Source organism: Bufo gargarizans, chromosome 6 (assembly GCF_014858855.1).
Source record: "Bufo gargarizans isolate SCDJY-AF-19 chromosome 6, ASM1485885v1, whole genome shotgun sequence".
NCBI lineage: Eukaryota > Metazoa > Chordata > Amphibia > Anura > Bufonidae > Bufo > Bufo gargarizans.
The window spans coordinates 15,238,504-15,264,072 of record NC_058085.1 but is presented as its reverse complement, the minus strand read 5'-3'; positions in this window follow the sequence as shown (position 1 = coordinate 15,264,072).

The window sequence follows — 25,569 nt, the reverse complement described above, 5'->3', positions numbered from 1 at the left end:
ACGTATGGTCACGGGGCTTGGATCCCTCTTCACCCCATACCGGGTCCTGTTTGCCCAGTTCATTTGGTGACCTCCTACCTAGCGGTTAGGCTCGGAGGTGATAATTTCCTGGTGCACCAGGATTGCTACCCGCTCACCAGGTACTAGTTTTGTTAACTTTTTCAGCGCTGTCTAGTGTCTGTAGGTTGTAACCCACGCGACTTTGGTACGCATTCGTTCTGTATAGGTGCAGCCACGGAGGCGGCTAGGGCCGGCCTTTCTGAGGCTGATGTTATGCGAATTGGTTGATGGCGTTCCCTTTGTTTTGCCAGTTATATTCGCCCCGACCTGTTGCCATTGATCTGAGCAGCTAATGCAGTGTTCAGGTGGGCATATTCCAACCCCCCCCCCCCCCCCCCCAAAAAAAATGAGTAATTTATAATAATGAGATGGGATTTATATAGACATATTTAATCTACATAACTGTATGTCACTGTTCGCGGGAGGTGCAATTGGTTGTTCCATGGTGTTCTGTTTCTTAATTCCATGTTTTATATTTATATGCTGTCTTTTCAGGGATTCCCTGGCCGGCCGTATGGATCCTCGGTCACTCTTATGTCTTTTGGGCGGCACAAAGAGCTGAATGCAGACCGGGACGCCGGACCTTGGGCTTTCGTGAGGTCGATGTTTTCTGGCGGGGTATTAGGGGCCTTCGCTGGCCTCAGGTTCTCTCGGAAGTTGTGGGAATCAGCCGGTCCATCTCCGGCCCAGTGATTCTGGTTGTCCATGCCGGGGGAAATGATCTCTGCTCCTTACGACTCGCGGAGCTCATGACCTTAATGCGTTCCGATATGGAACGTTTTTCTTTTTTCCCTGAACTGGTCCTTGTTTGGTCAGAGATCATCCCCCGGGTGGTATGGCAAGGGGCTCGGGACCCAGACGCAATGGAGAAATGTCATAGAACCATTAATTCCCGTATTTCCAGGTTTATTAGATCCCGGGGCGGTGTAGCCGTTCGCCACCGGCAGCTGGAGGGCGACAACCGTGCATTGTTGAGGGCCGATGGTGTCCACCTCTCCGACATTGGGTTGGATATCTTCCTCTCGGGGCTTCAGGACGGGGTTGAACAAGCCATGTTTTTGTTGGGTGGTGGTCGGAGCCCAGTGTAGGTGAGTGTGCTCCTCCATGGCTGTTTGGAGGCAATCGGAATACCCGGTGTGAAGTGTAAAGGGCGGACTTGCCGGCATACCGCTCCATGTAACGGTTTTGGAGCAGTTCTAAAGCTCGTGGTTTTGTTATGTTCGGTAACGAATAAAGAAAGCTGTGGCCGATCACCACCCAACTCAGTGGCGTCATGTGTGTTTATTGGGTAAGAAGGTTTCAATTGGCAGGAGGATAGAGGGGCGTTTTGGTTGCTCGACCTATCTGCAGTCCTGTCAAGCACATGATTAACACATTCCGCTCTACCTTTACAGCTATTCGATATTTACTTCCGGTGCATACGACACACATTGCTGAAAGCGGAGTCAAGCGCTGAGAATCGTTTTTTCCTTTCCACAACGGGAAAACCGATAACCAATCCGAGCAAGGACCTGCAGAGGTTTCAAGAAAAGTAAGTTACCCATGGAAACTGAACTTTTATTTTTGTTTACATAAATTTTGTGTCTTATCCATCCATGCTAACAACTCTTACCACCATATCATTAGATTTCAGCAGGAACGGGGGGCGTGGCCTAGCGGAGGATGTGAGCGGAAGCACGGTGCAGAGCTCCTCCGCCACCTCGGATAGTTTATCCTGTAAAGTCTCCTGATTCGCAGCTTATCCTGCCGATACCTTAGTAGGCGAACTTTAGAACACTCACCCGAACTGTGGGGAGGACTGAAACAGACCGATATGACCCGCAGGAAGGAGCAGAGAGCGCCGGAGAAGGACAGCCAAGATGGCGCCGACGCCACTCCAGGGCGGTCAGGCCGCGTCAGAAAGACGCCGCTGCCAAGCTGGAGAAGTACGCCAGGCTCTCGAACGCAGCCTCGGGGAAAGGTACACCTAAAAAAGTAGCAGCAAATGAGGAAGTATCTGATATGGACTCTGATGCTGAAGGGCCTGGATCGGATAACACTCTGCCGGCCCGATCAAATAGATTTGGCGCGTTGGCCTCTGCAAGAGACTGCTTGCCCTCTGAGACTCAAGACTCTGATTCAGAGGAACCGACCCTTAAAGACGTTATGCAGGCCATTGCTAGGTGTGGCAAGTCGCTGAACACGTTAACCATGCAAGTGGGGGCCATTAAGGAAGATATCTCCATAGTGAGACATGATATGAGGAAGCTGGCAGACCGCACGACTGCATTGGAGGGGAGCGTGGGTGAAATGGAGGACGCCGTGTCACCCCTGGCTAATACTGTGAGAGACCATTCACTAAGACTGGACACTATTGTTGCAAAGCAGGACGATCTTGAAAAACGTTCCCGCAGAAACAATGTGCGGGTGGTGGGGGCACCAGAGAAAGTGGAAGGTTGAAATCCAACAGAATTCTTTGAGTCCTGGCTAAGGGAGACCTTTGGCGCAGATGTACTGACCCCACTGTTTGCGGTGGAGAGGGCTCACAGGGTCCCTATGCGGCCTTTACCGCCAGGTGCTCCACCTAGAACGGTCCCGATTAAGATCCTGCATTTCAGGGACCGGGACATTATTCTACGAACAGCGCGTGATAAGCTGGATTTATCCATTGATGGCCATAAAATAGCGCTTTTTCCGGATTATTTGCAGGAAGTTCAGAAGCGGCGGGCCAGATTTGCGGATGTTAAAAGGCGACTTAGGGGACACGGCGTGTCATACTCCATGATGTATCCGGCCAAGCTACGTGTGGCTGCACTGGGGACCACGCATTTCTTTGAAGATCCGAAAGAAGCGGCAAGATTGATGGACCGGCATGAAAGACAGCTTGCAGCGGAACAAGCCTGATTCATGAAAGGAGAAATGACATTCAGCTTATAGGCTCAGGGCATAGTCTCCTGATTGGTATGGTCTGTTGTTGAATGAGTGTGAGTGCTTGAAGGTACTGCAATATTACAACATGTGCATAGGGGGAGAATATTGTGCTGATGTTGGAATGTACAGTCTACAAGGTATGTTAATCCTCTCAATGATTTTCCTGTAGCGGTCCGAGGAGAAATGGAGGAGGAAGCCCTGCCCACTCCCGGGCTAGGTAGTTAGTGTTGTGCATTCGACTGAGTCCGGTAGCGGGTTGATTCCCACGGGCCTTATCTAGGTGTTTTAGTGGGACCCGTTATTGGGTTGGTCGCTAGTTGGAGTAGTGAATTGAATGTTCAGTAAGGAATGTTGGGGGGGAAGGGGGGAGGGTAATGTTCTGTTCAATCTTATTGCACGCACTGGATTTGAGGATGCAGGTAGTAGTCTACTGTCTGTGTATGATAGGACTTGTTATTATATTTGCTCTCCGGACGCAAGTAGGTGGGACGTCGGGCTTAACCTTATTTGGATGCTTACATATGGCGGGGAGGGTTAATGTGCTTAGCTGGAATATAAGGGGGATTAAGGATGCAGTTAAAAGACGAGCAGTTATGGACTGCCTGAACCAGTACCAACCATTGATCTGCTGTGTGCAGGAGACTCACCTTACCTCAGACCAGACTAAAGTGCTTACTCCTGGCTGGGCTGGACACTGTTTTCATTCCACTTTTTCGTCTTTTGCTAGGGGGGTGAGCCTTCTGATACATAGATCAATTGCATTTACATGCTTATCCCAAAAGGTAGATAGAGAAGGGAGATATGTCTGTATACACTGTGTGATATTTGCAACAACATGTATATTAGTGGGAGTGTATATCCCGCCACCATATTGGCCAGTGGTACTTAGAGATATACTACTGTTTATAGCAGACGTTCCTGAGGTTCCTGTTCTTTTAATGGGAGACGTCAACAACGTCATTGATCACAATATGGATAGAATGGGGGCAGGTCATACTTCTCATGTGACCGTAAAGAAGGAGCCGGACTTAGGGCGCAGCATAGGGGGAGGCGAGCATGACAGGGGGTGGTTTAATGAGACCCCTCCCTGCTCGTAGTAGGGGATTGGTGAGTTTGATTTAGGTGGGGGGAGCCAGGGGGGTTAAAAGGGGGAGTGAGGCAGGGGAGAGGGGCCATTTTGGTGCGTACTGACCGCCATCCGGACGCATCATGGAAGCGATCCTGTCCCAGCTTAGAGCAGCGGCGGCCGAGAGGGGTGAGGACTGGCTGCATGGTCGGGTCCAGGAGCTGTTGCAGGGGGTGGCAGAGGCTCCCGCTTTGTCTCTGCCGCGGACGTCCTGGCCGCGGCGGTCCGTTCCGCCGGCGCGCCTCAGTCCTGAGATGGCGCCCCCTAGGGCTCAGCGCCGAAGAAGGAGCCCCTCAAGGGACCCTCCACGCCTGAGGTCGTCGGTATCTGTGCCTCCCCGGACACCCAGGCGTGGGAGGAATCCTGCCCAGCGGCGGAGCTCTGCTGCAGGCTGTGCCAGGCCTGCCCGGCGTGACGGTCGGCGTGTGGAGGCGGGACCCGGTGCGGCAGGCCCAGTCCACGGAGCGGTGACTGGGGCCTCTCAGCGGGGGAGCGGTGGAGAGCATGGCGGAGCTGCTGCAGGCCACGTGGCAGGAGGCAGCAGGCTCCCGGCGATGACGTCCAGCAGCACAGAGGGGGAGGGGCCGGCCCTCCTTGAAGAACTTGCCTGCAGCAGCGGATCCTCGGCTGCTGGGGGGGTGCGACGCCTGGAGGAAGATGCCCCTGGAGGATCGGCGCAGAGAGCGTTTTGTCCGGATGCAGGACTTGCGGCTGGTGGGGTCACAGCACCCATGCAGCCAGGTGAGACACCTTGGGGACCGTTAGTACAGTTGGGGGCTAGTTTGGCTGGGGGTGTGGGTGGGGGGGCCCATCTTGATTTGAGTAGAGGTTTAGGGCAGTTGCTGGGGGGTTTGGCGGGTCTGGCGGCAGGCTGGGGGGCGGGGGGCCTGTCACCCCTTCCGGTTTGGGGGGCGTTGGGGGGTCCCAGTGGGGTTCAGAGCTGGGGGGGTGCTGTATCGGACGTGCGGGCGCCCAGCGTGTCAGTGCAGACTCAGGCTGGTGGAGTGGGGGAGGGGGGGAGTCGCGGTTGGATGACCGGGCTAAAGGGGAGGTATATGTTTGTTTCGAGGGGCCGCTGGGGGCTCACCTGAAGCAGGAGGTGAGGGATCGGATTTGGAAGGGGGAGTATGTGGATATTTTTTCCCTGCTCCCCCTTGAGAAGTTCAATCTTGATAGGGTAAGGAAGGATGAAGGGAAAAGAGAGGAGGAGGAGAAGCGGAGGCATCGGTTGATACCGCGGACGTTTGCAAATTGGTTGCAGGCGTTCGCGATATTGGCCAGCGTTATAGGGGAAAAGGAGCCGGAATGTTGTTCCGCTCTTTTTTGTTACTTGGACGCGATAGGGGAGGCCCATCGGGTGTATGGGGGGCTGGCTTGGCTGCGCTACGATGAGCAGTTCCGGCAGAGGAAGGCGGTGCGGCATGGGATCCGGTGGGACCACAAGGACATTGCGTTGTGGTTGAAAGTGACGGCGCCGGTTAAGGTGGGACAGTCCTGTCGGGGGGAGGTGGGGGGTGGAGGCCAGTCCGGTTTTGCGACAGCGTCCGCAAAGGGGCTGTGCTTCTTGTTTAATGAAGGGGGATGCAAGTTCGGGGCGAAGTGCAAGTTTAAGCACGAGTGCTCAACTTGCGGGGGGGGCTCTCGGAGCGGCGAGATGTTTTAGAGGGGGGAAGCAAAGGGGGGGGGGATAACTCTGGAAAAGGGGGAGACGCCGGTGCGCCTGGCAAGAATGGTTCCGTATCTCGATAGGTATCCGGATAGGGGGGGGCGGCGGAGCTGTTGAAGGAGGGGTTTGCGTCGGGTTTTCGGATTCTGTTTGTTCCGTCCGATGCTGTGTTGGTTAGAAAGAACTTGCGGCCGGCGATGGAGCACCCGGGGGTGGTCACGGAGAAATTGGAGAAGGAAGTTAGGTTAGGCAGGATGGCGGGCCCGTTTTTGGAACCACCTTTAGCGGCTTTGCGTTTGTCGCCCTTGGGGGTGGTTCCGAAAAAGGAAGTGAATAAATTCCGTCTGATTCACCATTTGTCCTTCCCCAAGGGAACGTCTGTCAATGATGGTATCGACCCGGCGATGTGTTCCGTGGTCTATACGTCGTTTGACGCGGCAGTGGCATTGGTGAAAAGGTGTGGGCGGGGAGCGTTAATGGCGAAGACCGACATTGAGGCGGCGTTTAGACTTTTGCCTGTACATCCTGATAGCCTGCATTTGTTGGTGTGTTTTTGGAATGGGAGTTTTTTCGTGGACCGTTGTTTACCGATGGGGTGCTCCTTGTCGTGCGCATACTTCGAGGCGTTTAGTTCTTTTTTGGAATGGGCGGTGCGGGACGCGTCGTGGTGTGAATCTGTAATTCACTATCTAGATGATTTCCTTTGTGTGGGTCCGGCTCAGTCCCGGGTGTGTTCAGTTTTGTTGCACACGTTGTTTGCGTTGTTTGAGGCGTTTGGGGTTCCGTTGGCGGGGGAGAAGACGGTGGGCCCGGCTACGGAATTGAGCTTCTTAGGGATAGTAATCGATTCTGGGAGGATGGAGTGCAGGCTGCCGTTGGACAAGGTGGAGGACCTTAGGCAGGAAGTGGCAAGAGCAGGGAGGTTGACTAAAATCAAATTGAGGGAATTGCAGTCTCTTCTGGGGAAGCTTAATTTTGCATGTCGGGTAATGCCTATGGGGAGGATTTTCTGTAGGAGGCTGGCGGGTGCCACGGGGGGGGGGGGGGGGGGTTCGGGCTCCTCATCATTTTGTTAGGTTGGGGCGGGAGTTGAAGGCTGACCTGGGGGTGTGGGGTAGGTTTTTGGAACAGTATAATGGTCGTTCCTTGTTCATGGAGGAGGTTAGCTCGTTTGATTTTGAATTATTTTCGGATGCGGCGGGGGGTTGTGGGTACGGGGTCTATTTGAGTGGCCAGTGGTGTGCGGGTACGTGGCCGGACAGTTGGGTCGTCAGGGGATGGGTGCGCAACCTGGCGTTATTGGAGCTGTTTCCGGTCGTGGTGGCGGTGATGTTGTGGGGGGGACCTTTTTCGTAACCGGACGGTTCGGTTCCACTGCGACAATTTGGGGGTTGTGCAGGCAATTAACAGTTTGTCGGCTTCTTCACCATTGGTTGTGCGGCTTCTGCAGAAGTTGGTGCTGGAATGCCTGCTGCTTAATGCATGGGTTGTGGCGGTTCATGTGCCTGGTGTGGATAACTGTATTGCTGACGCCCTCTCTCGTTCGCAGTGGGACCGTTTCCGCCAGCTGGCTCCTGGTGCAGCGGAAGTGGGCTTGGAGTGTCCGGCGGGGATTTGGGAAATCCCGGAGCAGCAGTGATGGGCTTGATCCGTTCCTCCTTGGCGCCTGTGACGTGGGATAAGTATGCGGGGGCTTGGCGGGTATGGGAAGAGTGGATGGTGAGGTTGGGTGTGGGGGACAGGGAGGATTTGGAGATTCCCCTCTTGTTGTTTATTGGGCACTGTAGGGAGGATGGTTGGTCTGTAACCAAGATGAACGGTTGGATCGCGGGTGTGGCTTTTGGTTTTCGTGTACGGGGCATGGTCGACGTTACGAAGGCTTTCTTGGTGAGGAGGGCATTGAAGGGGTGGCGTAGGGTGGGTGCGGGGAAGGATTCTCGTCGCCCGGTGTCGTTCTTTCTGTTGTTACAGTTAGGTAGGACGTTTGCGGATGTGTGCACATCGCTGTGGGAGGTTCGTTTGTTCCGCTTGGCGTTTTCGCTGGCGTTGAGATTGGGAGAGCTTGTCTGCCCGGCAACGGATAGGTTGGGGGGGCTGTTGCGTGACGATGTGGATGTTTTTCCGGACCGGATGGAGCTGGTGTTGCGGCGGACCAAGACTGATGTGGAGGGTAGAGGTAGGCGGGTGGTGTTATTTAGTGTCCCGGATTGTGAAATGTGTCCTGTGCGTTGCTTGCGGGAGTTCGGCGGTGTAGGGGGGAGGGTGGTAACCCCCCTTTTGGTGCATGCTGACGGCTCCTTTTTGTCGAGGTTCCAGTTTTCGGCGGTGTTCAGACGGTGCTTAGTTCAGTTGGGTTTGGGGGGTGAGGGTTATGCTAGTCATTCTTTCCGGATAGGGGCGGCAACAGAGGCCGCTAGATGGGGCTTGGGGGAGGAGGTCATCAAGAGGATTGGGAGGTGGGAATCAGTGCGGTTCAGGTCTTATGTGCGCCTGGATGGGCTTGGGGGGTGGTGATGTGGTTGGGAGGTAATCTTCGTGTTGAGTGGTAGGTGGGGGGGTGGTTAATTGAGTGTGGTTCTGTCATGTTTTTTGTTGTCGTTACAGGTTCCGGTCCGGTGTTGGTTTGGGTGCTAGGGCACTCCTACGTTTTCTGGGAAGCACTCCGGGCGGCGGTTCGGCCTGACGGTCAGCAGCTCGGTTTTGCGCGGGAGGCGGTGGTGGTAAGGTGGATTGGACGGCGGGGCATGATGTGGAAAGGAATGTTGCCGGAATTCCACCGGTTTGTGAAGCAGGATAGGGCTCCGGACGTGCTTGTATTGCATGTGGGGGGCAATGATCTTTGTGCACGTCCATCACGGGAGTTAGTGAGGGATGTGAAATTTGATCTGCTCAGATTGTGGTCCCTCTACCCGGGCATGGTGACGGTCTGGTCAGACATGGTGCCGAGAATGGCTTGGAGGGGGGCGCGGTCGGTGGAGGGTGTGAACAAGGCGCGGGTGAAGGCTAATCGGGCGATAGGCAGGTTTATGGCCCGTAATGGAGCATTGGCGGTAAGGCATCGGGAGCTGGAGAGGGGTGTTGGCGGTTATTGGCGCAGTGATGGGGTTCACTTGAACGCGCTGGGAATAGACATGTGGTGTTTGGCTTTACAGGAGGGCATGGAGGTTGCGGTGCGGGTGTGGAGGGACGCCAAGGCTTAAAGGGTCAAGCCTAGGCTTCTGTGGCGGTGGGAGGTCCTTGGAGTCGGTGGGTTTATCAGAGGACGAGGATGGGAGGGCCCCACGGTGGGGGCTGGACTCCCATGGTTGCTTGGCGGCTGTGGCGGAAATTGTTGGGGTGGGTCAACCGTGGTGCTTCCGAGCTAAGGTACAACGGCTGGAGGTAAGGTCGGCCACCCCGGCATGGTTTCAAAGGTTTCGGGCTTCAAGGACCTCCCCCTGGTTTAGGTTAATGTGGGGTTAATTTTATTTGTATGTTTGTTTAATAAAAGGCTGCTGTGGCCAATTTATTCCATCCAGGTGTCAGTGTTGTTATTTGGGTGGGAAGAAGGTTGGAGTGGGAACTAGAGGCTGGATGGTGCGTGGAGGGCAGCCTGAGGTATAAAAGGGGGGGGGGGGGGTCGAGTGGGTATAACCAGTACCCTGTCATGACATCTTTTGGAGTTCTGATGCAAGAAGCTATGATGCTAGATTTTTGGAGGTTGAGAAACCCAGCAGTGAGCCAGTTCTCTTGCTCCTCTAGCACGTATAACTCTCTATCCAGAATTGATCTCATTCTTGGTAATGCCCATATAGGGCGATATGTAGGGGAGATACAGTATTTACCACGCAGGATCTCTGACCATTCTCCGGTGTTGGCAGTGTTAGACCTTCATATGACCAGAAACCGAAGTAGTGGGGGTTGGAGGTTTAATCCGTATTGGCTACCTCTCCTGCCGGATGCTGGCGGGATTGGTGAAAAACTCGGGGAGTTTTTCCGAATTAATTTACCGTCCGCAACCAAATCAATGGTGTGGGAGACTATGAAAGCGTTTTTGAGGGGATTGCTTATAGCGGAAATTAATGGGAAAAAAAAACAAAACTAGGGCACACACGAAAAAGCTGATTATGGAAGTGGAGGCGGCAGAAGCGGAGTATATTTTACATCCACTAGAGGGTGCTAAAGAACAATGGAAGGAATCTCAGCAGCGACTAAATGAGCGGCTGCTGTCTCAAGCGAAAAACAAAAGATTTTTTCAAAAGCAAACCTTCTATGAGGATGGAGAGAGGGCCGGTAGACTTTTGGCATTAATATCTAGAGCTCAGTCACAACCTACATACATTGCAGCCTTAAGGGATTCGAGTGGTGTGGTTCAAACTGAGTCGTCACATTTGCTCCAGGTCATGTATTCGTTTTATTCCACACTATACCGTTCTAAGCTGACAGTTATGGATGGGGAGATTGTCCGCTTCTTACAACCATTAAAATTATGCTCCTTAGCAAGCGAACATAGGGTGTTGTTGGATAGTCCAATTACTGTTCAAGAGCTTGAGGTAGCTTTAGGTTCGATGTCCAATAATAAAGCCCCAGGTAAAGACGGTTTAGCAGCTGAAATATATAAACGGTACTCCAGTGTCCTTCTTCCCCAATTGGTAGAGGTGTTTAATGACGCCAAGCAGCGAGGTAGGCTCCCGGAGTCCATGAATGACGCAGTCATTGTGCTCCTACCTAAACCGGGTAAGGATGTACTTGAACCTGAATCGTATCCTTGCTTCCAGTAGATGTCAAACTTTTAGCAAAAGTATTAGCGAATCGCTTGAACGCGGTAATTACCACATTGATTAGTCAGGACCAGGCAGGATTTATGCCCAATATGTCAACTGCAGTGAATATTAGACGCCTCTTTCTAAACATACAAGCGACCCAGGTTCACGCCTCGACCGCGGCGGTCGCATCTCTTGCAGCAGCTGAAGCGTTTGATAGCGTGGAATGGCGTTATTTATGGTTGGTGCTTAAGAAAATGGGTTTCGGAGCTGAATTTATTGCATGGGTTCAATTATTATATGCATGCACTAGAGCGGTGGTGAGGGTTAACGGGGATCTCTTCCCGCTGTTTAGGGGTACTAGACAAGGGTGTCCACTGTCGCCGCTCCTTTTCGCGGTGGCGGTGGAGCCCTTGGCGGAAGCGCTGAGAATGGCCGGAAGCGGTCAAAGGACTTTCATATGGATCTAGAGTAGAAAAAGTGGCTTTGTATGCAGATGACCTGCTTTTATTTTTGGATGATTGGGCTCATTCTCTACCTGCTGCAATGGCGATCATAAACCACTTTGGTAATATGTCTGGGTTGGTAATTAATTGGTCAAAATCTGCCCTTCTACCCTTAGGGAGTAGTCACAGTGAGGCCCCTCCAGACACGGGAGGGTTGCAGGTGGTGGCATCTACAAAATATTTGGGGGTGTGGGTAACTGCAAATTTAGACGACTATGAACGATTGAATCTGAATCCACTGCTCACTGAATTTAGGAGGAAAGTACAGGCCTGGAGCAAATTACCTTTATCTGTGATAGGTCGAGTTAACCTTGCAAAAATGATATTAATGCCGAAACTTCTATACCTTTTACATAATGCACCAATCTGGATTCCGCTTCGGTTTTTTAACACCGTTAACACAATATTCAGAGATTTAATATGGCGGGGAGGTGTCCCTAGGATTAAACTTTCAACCCTACAGCGGCCCAAAACGCAAGGGGGCTTGGCGGGGCCGGGTCCTTGGTCTTATTATATTGCAGCCCAATTGCAGCATTTCAGAGGATGGGGAGATGAACCTAAATTGAACAGTGCGGGGCGTATCGTCCAGCACTTATTGCATCGTTCGTGTCTATTGTCGGCCCTGGAGGAGGGTGCGTTTCATTCCCGTGGTACTCAATACCCACTGCTACGATTGATGCATAAAATATGGTGGAAAGAAAAAGAGAGAGCGAATGTTGTAGTGCAGTGATGGCGAACCTATGGCACGGGTGCCAGAGGGGGCACTCACAGCCCTCTCTGTGGGCACCCGCACCCTGGAGAAAGTCTATGGTGTACCAATATGCCTTAGAATTTGCCTGCCATTCATCAGTGCCGGGCGCACTATGAGCAGCACAGGCAGCGCACTGAATGTAGGCCGGCTGCTATAGCTAAATGATAAAGTACATGGAAGATATGATATTGGTGTTCAGGTTAAATTGCTGTGTTGGCACTTTCCGATAAATAAGTGGGTTTTGGGTTGCAGTTTGGGCACTCGGTCTCTAAGAGGTTCACCATCACTGTTGTAGGGTATAGCTCTCATACACCTATATGGCCTAATTTTCTATATTCTGAACTAGATAAGATTAGCGGAGTGCAACAGTGGGGGCAATACGGGCTGGGCAAGATGGCTCAATTATTTTCAGACAAGACACTGAAGAGCTTCAAGGATCTGAGGCAGGAATTTAACATTCCGCATAGGTACTTATATGTCTACTTGCAGTTGAGACACGCTATCCAGACGCAGGAAAAGAAGGGGAAGATCCAGCAGGCAGCTAGGTGTCCTATTGTTGATTATACAGTGCGGGCAGGGACTACTAGCGGAGTGATATCCCTCTACTATAATACAATCAGGGAGGAAGTTGACAAGTCCAACCCGCTGAAATTGTATGAAAAATGGAAGGGAGATGTTGAGGAATTAACGGAGGAGCAATGGAAAGAAATCCTCAGTGATTTACCAACGTTGTCACTAAGTGAGTCCTATAGACTATCTCAGATATATCTTTTACATAGAGTTTATAGAACACCTGTACTGTTGTTTAAAATGGGGTATAGGGTGGATGATGTATGCCCACGCTGTAATTTTGCGAGTGCAGACTTGATTCACCTTATGTGGAATTGCCCGCGCTTAAGGAGGTACTGGGATGGAGTAGTGGAACTTATCAATAGGGTGTTTAGCAATAGATTGGAGGCTAGCTCACTGACGTGTCTATTGGGATTAGTGAAAGTACCTAGGCACATGATGAAAAAGAAAATAGCGGTAATGAGAATTTTATATCAAGCAAGGAAATGCATAGCGGCTCATTGGATAGATGACTTAGCCCCCGTGGTGCAGTAAGTGATAGACAGGGTGCATACCCTGGTCCGGCTGGAGGAATATGTGTATTTACGGAGGAACTCAGCAAAAAAATTTGAGGCAATCTGGTACTCGTGGATCTCTCACTTTGAACCGTCCTAATATATGTTAATGGAAGGAGAGCTGGCGGATCAGAAGTGAGGGTGTTAGGTGTATGTGAGTGGGGTGAGGTATGAATGGGGGTATGTAAGGTGTGCGTAGAGTGATATGTTCGTTGGAATGATTTTGAAATGTGAGAGCGTTCGGATGTTCTATAAGATGGTGTAGGAGACTATATTATGATTCTTTTGGATGGACTTGTCGATCACAGATATGGACTATGATATGCATTATCTCAGTGACTGTGCCTTTGGTTGGGGGGGGTGGGTGGGGAGGGGGAGGAGGGTTTCTATTGTTGTTTTTGTATAACAAAAATTTTGTAAAAGCAATAAAAATCATCTGATTTAAAAAAAGATTTCAGCAGGAACTATTCACTAACAAAGATGCAATAGAGGCCGTCGAGAGGTGGGCACTCCAGAATTTCAGCGTCGACGACAAAGATGCTTTGAAGAAGTATCTGCACCTGGGAGATCCTAATGAAGGCAGGTTGTATTTTGCATAATTTGGACAGCAATACACCGGGGTAAGAGTTGATTTTTATCCTCAATTATATTACGTTTTTATGGTTGTTTACTCAGTTCTCACCCACTGTACCCACCAAAAAATCTGCATATCTCTTTAACTTCAGAGACCTTCATCAAGAAAGAGGCAAAGGAGTGAAGCAGACGAAGAATCAGAATAAGAGCAACAGGAGGGAGAGCGAAGTGAAGTAGAAGATCCTGAAGAAGTTGTGGCGGACACCAGGGAAGAATCCTTCAAGAGGCTGCTGAGGTGGTGTCCAGTGAGACTGGACCACCCACTTCCATCACTGACGACTTGTAAAGACATCAGTCAGCGCCATGCTCAGTACTGTCAGGACAGATGGCGAAGGAGACAGTACCAGATGCGTATAAGTGACGCCTTCGGTAAGTTAATTTTCTGCCGCTTAAAATGAGATTGTCATTTGGCATGTATGTTTTAACGGCTGCTTTAACATCCCTTTTTTTTTTTTTTTATGATTTCTCCTAAAACACTTCAGGAGCCTTCCCACGGAAGAGATGGTTGACATCTACATGGAGCGACAGAGCTGGACAAGCAACCTCCCCAAAGCTTTGGATGTTCTAAAGGCTTGAAAACCTCCGCAGTCATGAAGAAAGCACGGACGCTTTCCGAACTTTGAGGCAAAGGTGGCCTCTCAGGACTGATAAGGGGGATTCGCCTTAAAGACCACTCAAGTCTTTAAAAAAAGGAGAGTTTGTCTGCGACTATCATGGAGTCTTGATGGATGGGAAAGAAGGATAAGAGGTGCAGCGCTCCATCACCGACGGGAAGTGCTACATCTACTTCTTTAGGCACCAAGAAAAAAAGGATGTGTGTAAACGCTACAAAGGCTCCATGCGACTGCCACCCCAATTTGTCTTCTACGTTCGGAAGGTTAATCAACCACTTGCGGTAGAGAGCCAACCTGAAGCCGCTGGTAAAATGCACGCCTTAAGAGTCCCAGTGATTCTCTTCGAGGCTATGAATGATCTTTCTCCAGGGACTGAACTATTTTTTGACTACGGAGTGAGGAGACGCACTTACGGCGAAGCAGCCCATTTGAACTGGCTGGACACTTGATGGGGAATGGTATCTCGTTGAATTGCCTTGCTGTACTTTTGTTAAAGGGGGCTGTCTGTTTTCCTATATCCTATCCTCGCGGTAGATCAGCGATATCAGACTGGCAGGGGCCGGACCCAGGCTCCCTATGTATATAGAACTATCCTATAGTCTAAAAAAATAAATTTTGAATTTATAGTTCAGGGGACTCCTACTGCCCCCCCCCCCCCCTCCCGCAAGAATAGTACCACAGTTCATGGAAAAAGAGTAACCTGGCCAGGTATCTGCCGTCGCGGACCGGAAGTGCACAGTGACGCACTTCTGGTTGCGCGTCCAAACTCACCGGCATCCTCAGCTCGCAATTCCAGCAGCGGAACGGAAGCGAACAGGTACAGGGGGTAAGGGGGGAAACGGCAGCGGAGGAGGACATAGGGAGGAGGACGGGCACCACGAATCTGGTCCCGTGCGCACCTCTCACCCGCTTACAGGCTATCATAGCTAGGGAACTCCTCCTCCTCACGCTGTCCTCAAACGTCCGGACGACAGGCAGGAGACAGAGACCAGTCCCCTGCCCGGACCTGTTGAAAAAAATGAATAAAAATCACAGAATTAAATCAACAATATAAATAAATAATTTCTCCCCCGACACACAGGGGGAGAGACTCTTGCCCCTAAAGGCCTAAACAAGGAATATTCATTGAACAGTTTCATTTGAATCAATATGTGGAACGCATGATGATTTAATACAGGCATGGCCAACCTGCGGCTCTCCAGCTGTTGTAAAACTACAACTCCCACCATGCCCTGCTGTAGGCTGATATCTGTAGACTGTCCGGGCATGATGGGAGTTTAAAATAATTAATTATTGCTGATGCAGAATTTTATTCAACAAAAATTCCGCCTGTCCTGACCAGCTTCACAGGAGCAAATACCCCACTTGTGCTGCTGGTTAGGACGAAAGGGAAAAAGTGTGGGGCTGGAGGACAATTAGTGTATAGCAGAACTGGCTCTTAGATGCCCATAGGAACCAATCAGATTCCACCTTTCTTTTTTTAAAGGAGCTCTGATTGGTTGCTATGGGTAACCACGCCAGCTTTACTTTACATCAGTTGGATAAATCCCCACCGAGCCCTGGTCAAGAGCTTTGTGCCAGCATGTAACAACCATATCACTATTTGTACTATCGCTTTGGCCCTTCGTGAACGGCTCTGAAAGCTCATATACATAATGCTGCTTGGTTCACAGGCAGATTAAATAATTATATAGACACCGTATGCTAAGCTTATAATTACAGATGAGCGAATTTCATGTTATGAGATTTGTTCACGCTTTGTTTGGTGGTAAAAGCAGAATTGCGTTATGGATTCCGTTACCACGGACCATAACGCAATTCTATGACGGAATGCCTTTATAGTCAAGGGGCTGCAATATGGACCCGAAACAGTTTCCGTTATGAAGGAGAGGACTCCTCTGCATAACAGAAACGGGACTGATCCGTTTTGCGGCCCATAGACTTCTATTATTTGCTCATCTCATGGTAAAAAACAACTTTTCCGTGCGGTGCAGGTGTAGCTCGTCTGCAAGTTGTCCTCCACGCGTGTAGAAATCCTGAGTTGTAGTTCTGACAGATATGAGTTAATGGTTTATGCGCAGGCGCAATGTACAATTATAAAGAAACCAGTAATATTTATTAGCTTTTTAAGCTTAAACAAAAAATAATCCTACTCCACACTGCCGAGGGTCAATCTCCAAGAAACAGCGTTCTGTGGATTGATAACGGTCTTAGGCTACCATCACACTTGTGTTTCTGCCTGACCCGGCAGGGATCTGCGAAAAAGCTTCCGTTAATTATAATACAACCATCTAGAACCAGTCAATGGTGTACGGATCAGCTTTCTATCGTGTCTGAGAAAACGCATCTGTCCTCACTGACCTGCATCATGTGTCACGCCGGCTCCGTTTTGCTCCGCGTCCCATGACACAAAGAAAAACGTAGATTGCTGCGGTTTCCTCTCTGGTACTGGAAATCAACGCAATTTTCATACAGCTGTCACAGATACAAGCACAATGCATAGAGTAACCAGCATATGTATAAATTGTGTGTGTATATATACAGACGTGGACAAAATTGTTGGTACCCTTTGGTCAATGAAAGAAAAAGTCACAATGGTCACAGAAATAACTTTAATCTGACAAAAGTAATAATAAATTAAAATTCTATAAATGTTAACCAATGAAAGTCAGACATTGTTTTTCAACCATGCTTCAACAGAATTATGTAAAAAAATAAACTCATGAAACAGGCATGGACAAAAATGATGGTACCCCTAACTTAATATTTTGTTGCGCAACCTTTTGAGGCAATCACTGCAATCAAACGCTTCCTGTAACTGTCAATGAGACATCTGCACCTCTCAGCAGGTATTTTGGCCCACTCCTCATGAGCAAACTGCTCCAGTTGTGTCCGGTTTGAAGGGTGCCTTTTCCAGACTGCATGTTTCAGCTCCTTCCAAAGATGCTCAATAGGATTGAGGTCAGGGCTCATAGAAGGCCACTTTAGAATAGTCCAATTTTTTCCTCTTAGCCATTCTTGGGTGTTTTTAGCGGTGTGTTTTGGGTCATTGTCCTGTTGCAAGACCCATGACCTGCGACTGAGACCAAGCTTTCTGACACTGGCTAGTACATTTCTCTCTAGAATTCCTTGATAGTCTTGAGATTTCATTGTACCCTGCACAGATTCAAGACACCCTGTGCCAGACGCAGCAAAGCAGCCCCAGAACATAACAGAGCCTCCTCCATGTTTCACAGTAGGGACAGTGTTCTTTTCTTGATATGCTTCATTTTTTCGTCTGTGAACATACAGCTGATGTGCCTTGGCAAAAACTTCGATTTTTGTCTCATCTGTCCACAGGACATTCTCCCAGAAGCTTTGTGGCTTGTCAACATGTAGTTTGGCATATTCCAGTCTTGCTTTTTTATGATTCGTTTTCAACAATGGTGTCCTCCTTGGTCGTCTCCCATGTAGTCCACTTTGGCTCAAACAACGACGGATGGTGCGATCTGACACTGATGTTCCTTGAGCATGAAGTTCACCTTGAATCTCTTTAGAAGTCTTTCTAGGCTCTTTTGTTACCATTCGGATTATCCGTCTCTTAGATTTGTCATCAATTTTCCTCCTGCGGCCACGTCCAGGGAGGTTGGCTACAGTCCCATGGATCTTAAACTTATGAATAATATGTGCAACTGTACTCACAGGAACATCTAGTTGCTTGGAGATGGTCTTATAGCCTTTACCTTTAACATGCTTGTCTATAATTTTCTTTCTGATCTCTTGAGACAGCTCTTTCCTTTGCTTCCTCTGGTCCATGTCGAGTGTGGTACACACCATATCACCAAACAACACAGTGATTACCTGGAGCCATATATATAGGCCCAATGGCTGATTACAAGGTTGTAGACACCTGTGATGCTAATTAGTGGACACACCTTGAATTAACATGTCCCTTTGGTCACATTATGTTCTGTGTTTTCTAGGGGTACCATCATTTTTGTCCATGCCTGTTTCATGAGTTTATTTTTTTACATAATTCTGTTGAAGCATGGTTGAAAAACAATGTCTGACTTTCATTGGTTAACATTTATAGAATTTTAATTTATTATTACTTTTGTCAGATTAAAGTTATTTCTGTGACCATTGTGACTTTTTCTTTCATTGACCAAAGGGTACCAACAATTTTGTCCACGTCTGTATATATTTGTGTGAGGCGCTTACGGTAGTACAGTGAAGAACCCTAGGAAATCAGGGAATAAGCGTAGTCGGTTGTGGTGTGCCGAAACCGAGGATGAGGTAGGCCTGAGAAAGAAGAAGGCCCACCCAAGGATAGAGATATGGAAGAAATGAGTTGTAAATGAGTGGAGTGGTGGGAGGGTCAAAGCTCAGACCTCGGATGGTGCAGGAGCCAGGTAAGGGGGTGCCCTAAATAGGCTGGAGGCGGACCTCAGCCCCTCCCACAAATCCAGGCAAACTGCCTTCACACTTGTGTGAGGCGCTTACGGTAGTACAGTGAAGAACCCTAGGAAATCAGGGAATAAGCGTAGTCGGTTGTGGTGTGCCGAAACCGAGGATGAGGTAGGCCTGAGAAAGAAGAGGGCAAAAATGAAATAACCAGTTATTGTGGTCAAATATACATGAATAGCTCAACCCGACATGTTTTGGAAAGTATCTCTTAACTCTTGTGTTGGATTGGGAATGTATCGCGAGTAAGCGGATGACTTCCAGCGCCCCAATTCCCGATGACATGAGTAGGGGCGTTGGCACTGGAGGCCGTGGATGCGGCTCCAAAGCGAAAGGAGTGCCCTGAGTAGTTGGCTGCGTGAGGCCCAGTTGTGTGAGGGATGACCTGACAAGGGTCATGAAGGTGGTGGTGGTGAGTACCGAACCATGTGGTGAAGTAGCGGTTGAGAGGGTAGAACTTGTGACGTTGTCTGTAAGCATCCAGAACCCTGACTGGACACCATCTGTTGTGCGTGGGGTGATATGAAATGTTGACGGGTAAGTGCTGACTACTCTTGGAGTGAGTTAAGGTCAGGACGTAATGATCCATGTGTTTTGCCAAGTGGGAGACAAGAAGACAAGGTGTGGCTTGGGTCGTGTAGGTTGTAGTGAATTCCCCGGGCCTCAGGAACCGTAAAAGGCCAAGTAAATTTCTGTTTTGAGGATGGAGTTGGTATCTGCTTCAGAAGGCTTGGCGTCTAGTAATTCAGATAATGCCTCGAAAAATGATTGTTAACGGGTAGCCTCTGGGCAGGACGTGCGGGTTCCGCTTCTGAATACCTCTGAGTATGGTTTTGATCTGGTGAGAGGCCACGCAACTGATGTTATTAGGGGGTAAGATTTGCATGTGGTGTAAAATGCCAGTGAGATAGAGTATGATGGCGTTGTATGACATTTGAGTTTAAGGTGGCAAAAAGAAGCAAACCCCGGAAGAGAAGACATGACAAAAGGGGGCGTGATGTTATGCTCCAGGAGGAATCTGACAACCTAGAAATTAAAAGTCAGAGAAAATGATGACGTGAGAGAGACTCTAATGGCGCAAGCCACGCGTGCGAGTCACCACAAGATAATGTATTGCAAGCCACAGATGACCGAGCCATGCGAGCGGGTCTGAAGGCAGAAAAGACATGGAACCTGCTGGTTGTGGGACCACGCAGCCGGCCTCGACTGGCGGAGTTATGTGTGTGGAATTTGAATGGGGAAGCGATACGTGAGACTCTAATGGCAGAGCCATATGTGTGAAAGTTGACAGAGAAGCCATGCGTGAGACTCTAATGGCGGGGTCGTGTGTGTGAAATTAAATACGGAGAAGCCATGCGTGAGAGACTCTAATGGCGGAGCCATGCGTGAGAGACTCTAATGGCGGGGTCGTGTGTGTAAAATAATATGGAGAAGCCATGCGTGAGAGACTCTAATGGCGAAGCCATGCGTGAGAGACTCTAATGGCGGGGCCGTGTGTGTAAAATAATATGGAGAAGCCATGCGTGAGAGACTCTAATGGCGGGGTCATGTGTATGAGATATGCGGAGAAGCCATGCGTGAGACTCTAATGGCGGAGCCATATGTATAAACATTAATACGGAGAAGCCATGCGTGAGAGACGCTAATGGCGGAGCCATTCGTGTAAAAATAATACGGAGAAGCCATGCGTGAGAGGCTCTAATGGCGGGGTCATGTGTGTGAAATTAATACGGAGAAGCCATGCGTGAGACTTTAATGGCGGAGCCATGCGTGAGAGACTAATGGCGGAGCCATATGTGTAAAATGCGGAGGAGCCATGCGTGGGAGACTCTAATGGCAGGGCCGTGCGTGAGAGATTCTACTGGCGAAGCCATATGTGTGACACCAAACGGAGAAGCCATGCGTGAGACTAATGGCAGAGTCATATGTGTAAACTAACACGGCAAAGTGATGCGTGAGAGACTCTAATGGCGGAGTTATGTATGTAACACTGAACGGAGAAGCCATGCGTGAGACTAATGCGGAGTCATGTGTGTGACACTAAAACGGAGAAGCCATGCGTGAGAAAACTCTAATGGCGGAGTCATATGTGAGAGACTCTAATGGCGGAGTTATTGTGTGAAAACCACCGGCGAAGTGATGCGAGAGAGTCTCTAATGGCGGAGTTATTGTGTGAAACCAACGGCGAAGTGATGCGTGAGACTCTAATGGCGGAGTTATAAGTGTGACCTAACCGACGAAGTAATGCATGAGAGTCTATAATGGCGGAGAAATGTGTGTAAAACTAAACGGCGAAGTAATGCATGAGAGTCTATAATGGCGGAGGAATGTGTGTAAAACTAAACGGCGAAGTAATGCGTGAGAGTCTGTAATGGCGGAGAATTGTGTGTAGACTAAAACGGCAAAGTAATGCGTGAGAGTCTGTAATGGCGGAGAAATGTGTGTGAAACTAAACGGCGAAGTAATGCGTGAGAGTCTGTAATGGCGGAGAATTGTGTGTGAACTAAAACGGCGAAGTAATGCGTGAGAGTCTGTAATGGCGGAGAAATGTGTGTGAAACTAAACGGCGAAGTAATGCGTGAGAGTCTGTAATGGCGGAGATTTGTGTGTAAACTAAAACGGCGAAGTAATGCGTGAGAGTCTGTAATGGCGGAGAAATGTGTGTGAAACTAAACGGCGAAGTATGCGTGAGAGTCTGTAATGGCGGAGATTTGTGTGTAAACTAAAACGGCGAAGTAATGCGTGAGAGTCTGTAATGGCGGAGAATTGTGTGTGAACTAAACGGCGAAGTAATGCGTGAGAGTCTGTAATGGCGGAGAATTGTGTGTGAACTAAAACGGCGAAGTAATGCGTGAGAGTCTGTAATGGCGGAGAAATGTGTGTGAAACTAAACGGCGAAGTAATGCGTGAGAGTCTGTAATGGCGGAGATTTGTGTGTAAAACTAAAACGGCGAAGTAATGCGTGAGAGTCTGTAATGGCGGAGAAATGTGTGTGAAACTAAACGGCGAAGTAATGCGTGAGAGTCTGTAATGGCGGAGAATTGTGTGTGAACTAAAACGGCGAAGTAATGCGTGAGAGTCTGTAATGGCGGAGAAATGTGTGTGAAACTAAACGGCGAAGTATATGCGTGAGAGTCTGTAATGGCGGAGATTTGTGTGTAAACTAAAACGGCGAAGTAATGCGTGAGAGTCTGTAATGGCGGAGAAATGTGTGTGAAACTAAACGGCGAAGTAATGCGTGAGAGTCTGTAATGGCGGAGAATTGTGTGTGAACTAAAACGGCGAAGTAATGCGTGAGAGTCTGTAATGGCGGAGAAATGTGTGTGAAACTAAACGGCGAAGTAATGCGTGAGAGTCTGTAATGGCGGAGAATTGTGTGTGAACTAAAACGGCGAAGTAATGCGTGAGAGTCTGTAATGGCGGAGAAATGTGTGTGAAACTAAACGGCGAAGTAATGCGTGAGAGTCTGTAATGGCGGAGAATTGTGTGTGAACTAAAACGGTGAAGTAATGCGTGAGAGTCTGTGATGGCGGAGAAATGTGTGTAAACTAAAACGGCGAAGTAATGCGTGAGGGACTCTAATGACGGAGTTATGTATGAAACACTGAAACGGAGAAGCCATGTGTGAGACTAATGGCGGATTTGTATGTGAAACACTAAAATTGAGAAAGCCATGCGCGAGAGACTCTAATGGCGGAGCCAGGCGTGAGACTCAAATAGCGGGGTCGTATGTATGCAACTGAACCGGAGAAACCATGCGTGGGAGACTAATGGCTGAGTCGTGGGTGCGGCGTGCTAAACCGGAGAAGACACGCGTGGGAGACCAAATGGCGGAGTGCTGTGAGTGAAACTAAAACGGAGAAGCCATGCGTGGGCGACTAATGGCAGAATATTTTTTTTTATTTATTTTTATTTATTTATTTATTTTTTTGTGGCCATGGACTATATTGCGGGATTCCCTCTCTTTTATCTGTTTATTTGTTTACTTTGGACCATGGGGCACGCGGGTGATGTGGCGGGTTTGTGTTGTGATTGTGGTGCTTGACCTGTTGGGGGGATCGTGCTGCCTAATTGAGTGTGGGGTAGGAAGCTGACCGCCTGTTCCGGGCTCCGCCGGCAGCTGGTAGAGACGGACAACCCTGGATGCCGGCGGTCCCCCGTACTTAGCCGCGGCCGCGGATGCCAGGCCGACCATCGCGCATGCGGCGGACAGGACCCGCCGCGCATGCGCAGTACCGCCAGGCCGCGTGTGCGCAGACCAGCCAGGAGGACGCGGCCGGCCGCGTGACAGGAGGGACGGAGGTAAGCAGGAACCGGAGGCAGAGCGGGGGCTCTGTGGTCGCGGCACGTGTGCCGGGCGGCGATGAGGTGGCACAATTGTTTTCCTTCCCCTTTTTGTGTCCCAGGGCTGTATGGCGGGTTTCTACCTATGACGCTATTGGAACTTTGAATAATTTTTTTTTTTTTTTTTTTTTTTCCGGGGCGCGTGGGTGATGTGGCGGGTTTATGATGGAGGGAACTGTGGCCTGGTGTGGTGGGGGGTATTGGTGTGAAAGGGGGGGGGGTGTGGAGGGGAAACAGTGTGAGCCCCTCCTGAATTGTGCCGCCTGATGGAGGGGGGACAGCGGCTGAAACCCTAGGGCGGAACACTGATTGACTGGAGCCGAGCAGACTTATTTATTTATTTATTTATTTTTCCACTATATGGCGGGTTTCTTTGTGATTTTATGATGTGTTTGGGTGGTATTGATATGGTGGATTTTATTTATTCATTTATTTGGCATGGCGGGTGCTCCCTGATGCATGCTCAGTTGATGATTTGACTTGCGCTCCCCCTGAAAAGCGCTGCCTGATAGAGGGGAGCGGTAGCTGGATCTGTGGTGCCGGTGCAGGGGTGTGCATGCGGCACCCCCCCCCCCACCCCCCCCCCCCCTCCCCCCCCAACATACATACGCATATGCGTGGCGCTGGTGGCCGGCCGCCAGGCTACCGCGCATGCGCCGACGCGACCGCGCACGCGCAGCACCCCAGCCGCGCATGCGCAGACCGGGCGCCGGGACGCGGCGGCCGCCATCGGCAGCGCGGCAGAAGGACGGAGGCGCGGGCCGGCGCGGCGGTGGGGAAGAGGGGGACCGCGGCAGTGGTGCAGGCTTGTGGAGGGGGAGCGTGTGGAGCGGCCGGGATGAGGCGAGCATCTGGTGAAAGTGAGGGGGCGGGCGTGCCGCTGAGCTGGACAAGGGGTGTGAGGGGAGGGGGACGGAATGTGTGTGAGAGAGATGTTGGTGAGGAGGGGAAACGGCGTTGGTGGCCGCCATGGGAACCTGGTACACGTGCTGGCAGTGCTAGGAGTGGGGATGCGGTGTGGTGCGCGTGCATGCATGACCGGAAATAAAGGCAGACATGAAACCGTGACTTGGAGTGAAACTGTGACATGGTTGAAATGAAAATAGTGAAATGAATTGAGCTAGTACAGGGGCAACCGTGAGGCCCTGTGCTGTACCGCAGACATGAAATGATAGTGACTTGTAACGAGAATTTGTGACATGAGTGCAAAGTTTGGAAAAATGAAATGAGCCGGTACAGGGGGCAACCGTGAGGCCCCAGCTGTACCGTATGGATGACTTATAGTATACCGGGCAAAACGTGACCCACAGTGAACCGAGTGACGCAAACTTCCAAGACTCAGCAACTCGCAGGTAACTCTCCAGTAGCTCCACAAGCGACTTCCTCCCTCAAAGCTCAGACCTCGGATGGTGCAGGAGCCAGGTAAGGGGGTGCCCTAAATAGGCTGGAGGCGGACCTCAGCCCCTCCCACAAATCCAGGCAAACTGCCTTCACACATATATATATATTTAGTTTAATTCTGTCACTAGGCTACTTTCCGACGAAGATGAACATCTAGAGGGTGAAACCAGTGATGCAGTACCGTAAGTTCAAACTACTCATAAACCTATTTTTGCTTTGACTATAGAACCTTTGGTAGTACTCACACTGACAGTGGACTTTCTTTTTGTCATAGGGGGAGCCAAGCACCGCTGCTGCGTAAGAGACTCTCAGAAGCCGGCCTACACAAGAAGCACCACCTGGAATGTTCATTGTTTGACAACTATCGGCTTTACCTGAAGGATCATTAAGCAGATGGTAACCCCCCCCCCCCCCTAATTCTTCTTTCTTTTATTAATTTAATAATTGCATTCATGGGTTGACACTGCCTGTTTATTTTCAGATGGAGAATGTTTCCAGATTCCTGCATTTTATGGATCCGGAGAAGATCAGCCTTGACTTTCTACAAAACGTCGATAACACTAAACAGTTTGTCAGCACTCTGTTAAGTTTAAAAGTATCGCACGGTACGGTAAAAAACTATATCATTCATATAGGTAACTTTGCCAAGAACGTGGTGTCTGCCGACTTTACGGATGAGATCGATCAGAACAACAGAGAGGCTTCCGAGGTCTTTCCTAGAATTCTGAAGAAGCTGACAATGGAAATCAACGAAAAGGCGGTGAAAAAAAGGAAGCGGGTGTAAGTCCTATTAAGTTTAGTTAGTGAACAGTTTGGTATACATGTTCATGCCTTAACATAACTCTTGTTTTAACAAACACAGGCATCAGCCTTCTACCGAGGAGTGCCGCAAGGTGCTCCAAGTGTGAAGACATCTCTTCTCACGGGCAAATGCAGGCCAAGTGCTGGATGAAAAGGAAAGGCTGCTGGCCTGCTATTACCTGGAGGCAATGGTTATGATCAGGCACCTACGGAAACCATCTGCCGTCCAAAACATGACGGTAAGGCTCTTGTTACAATTCTGACTAACCGACTTGCTATTCCAATCACTGCCTACTGACAGACAACCAGAGACGCCTCATCTAACGTCATTTTATATTTTTCCATTCTCTTACAGGTGAAGGAATGGCTGGAGAGGGACCGCTGCGAATATTCTGGCAACATGGTGACAATAGTAAAAATGTCGGACTGTGTCATCGTGCTAACTGAA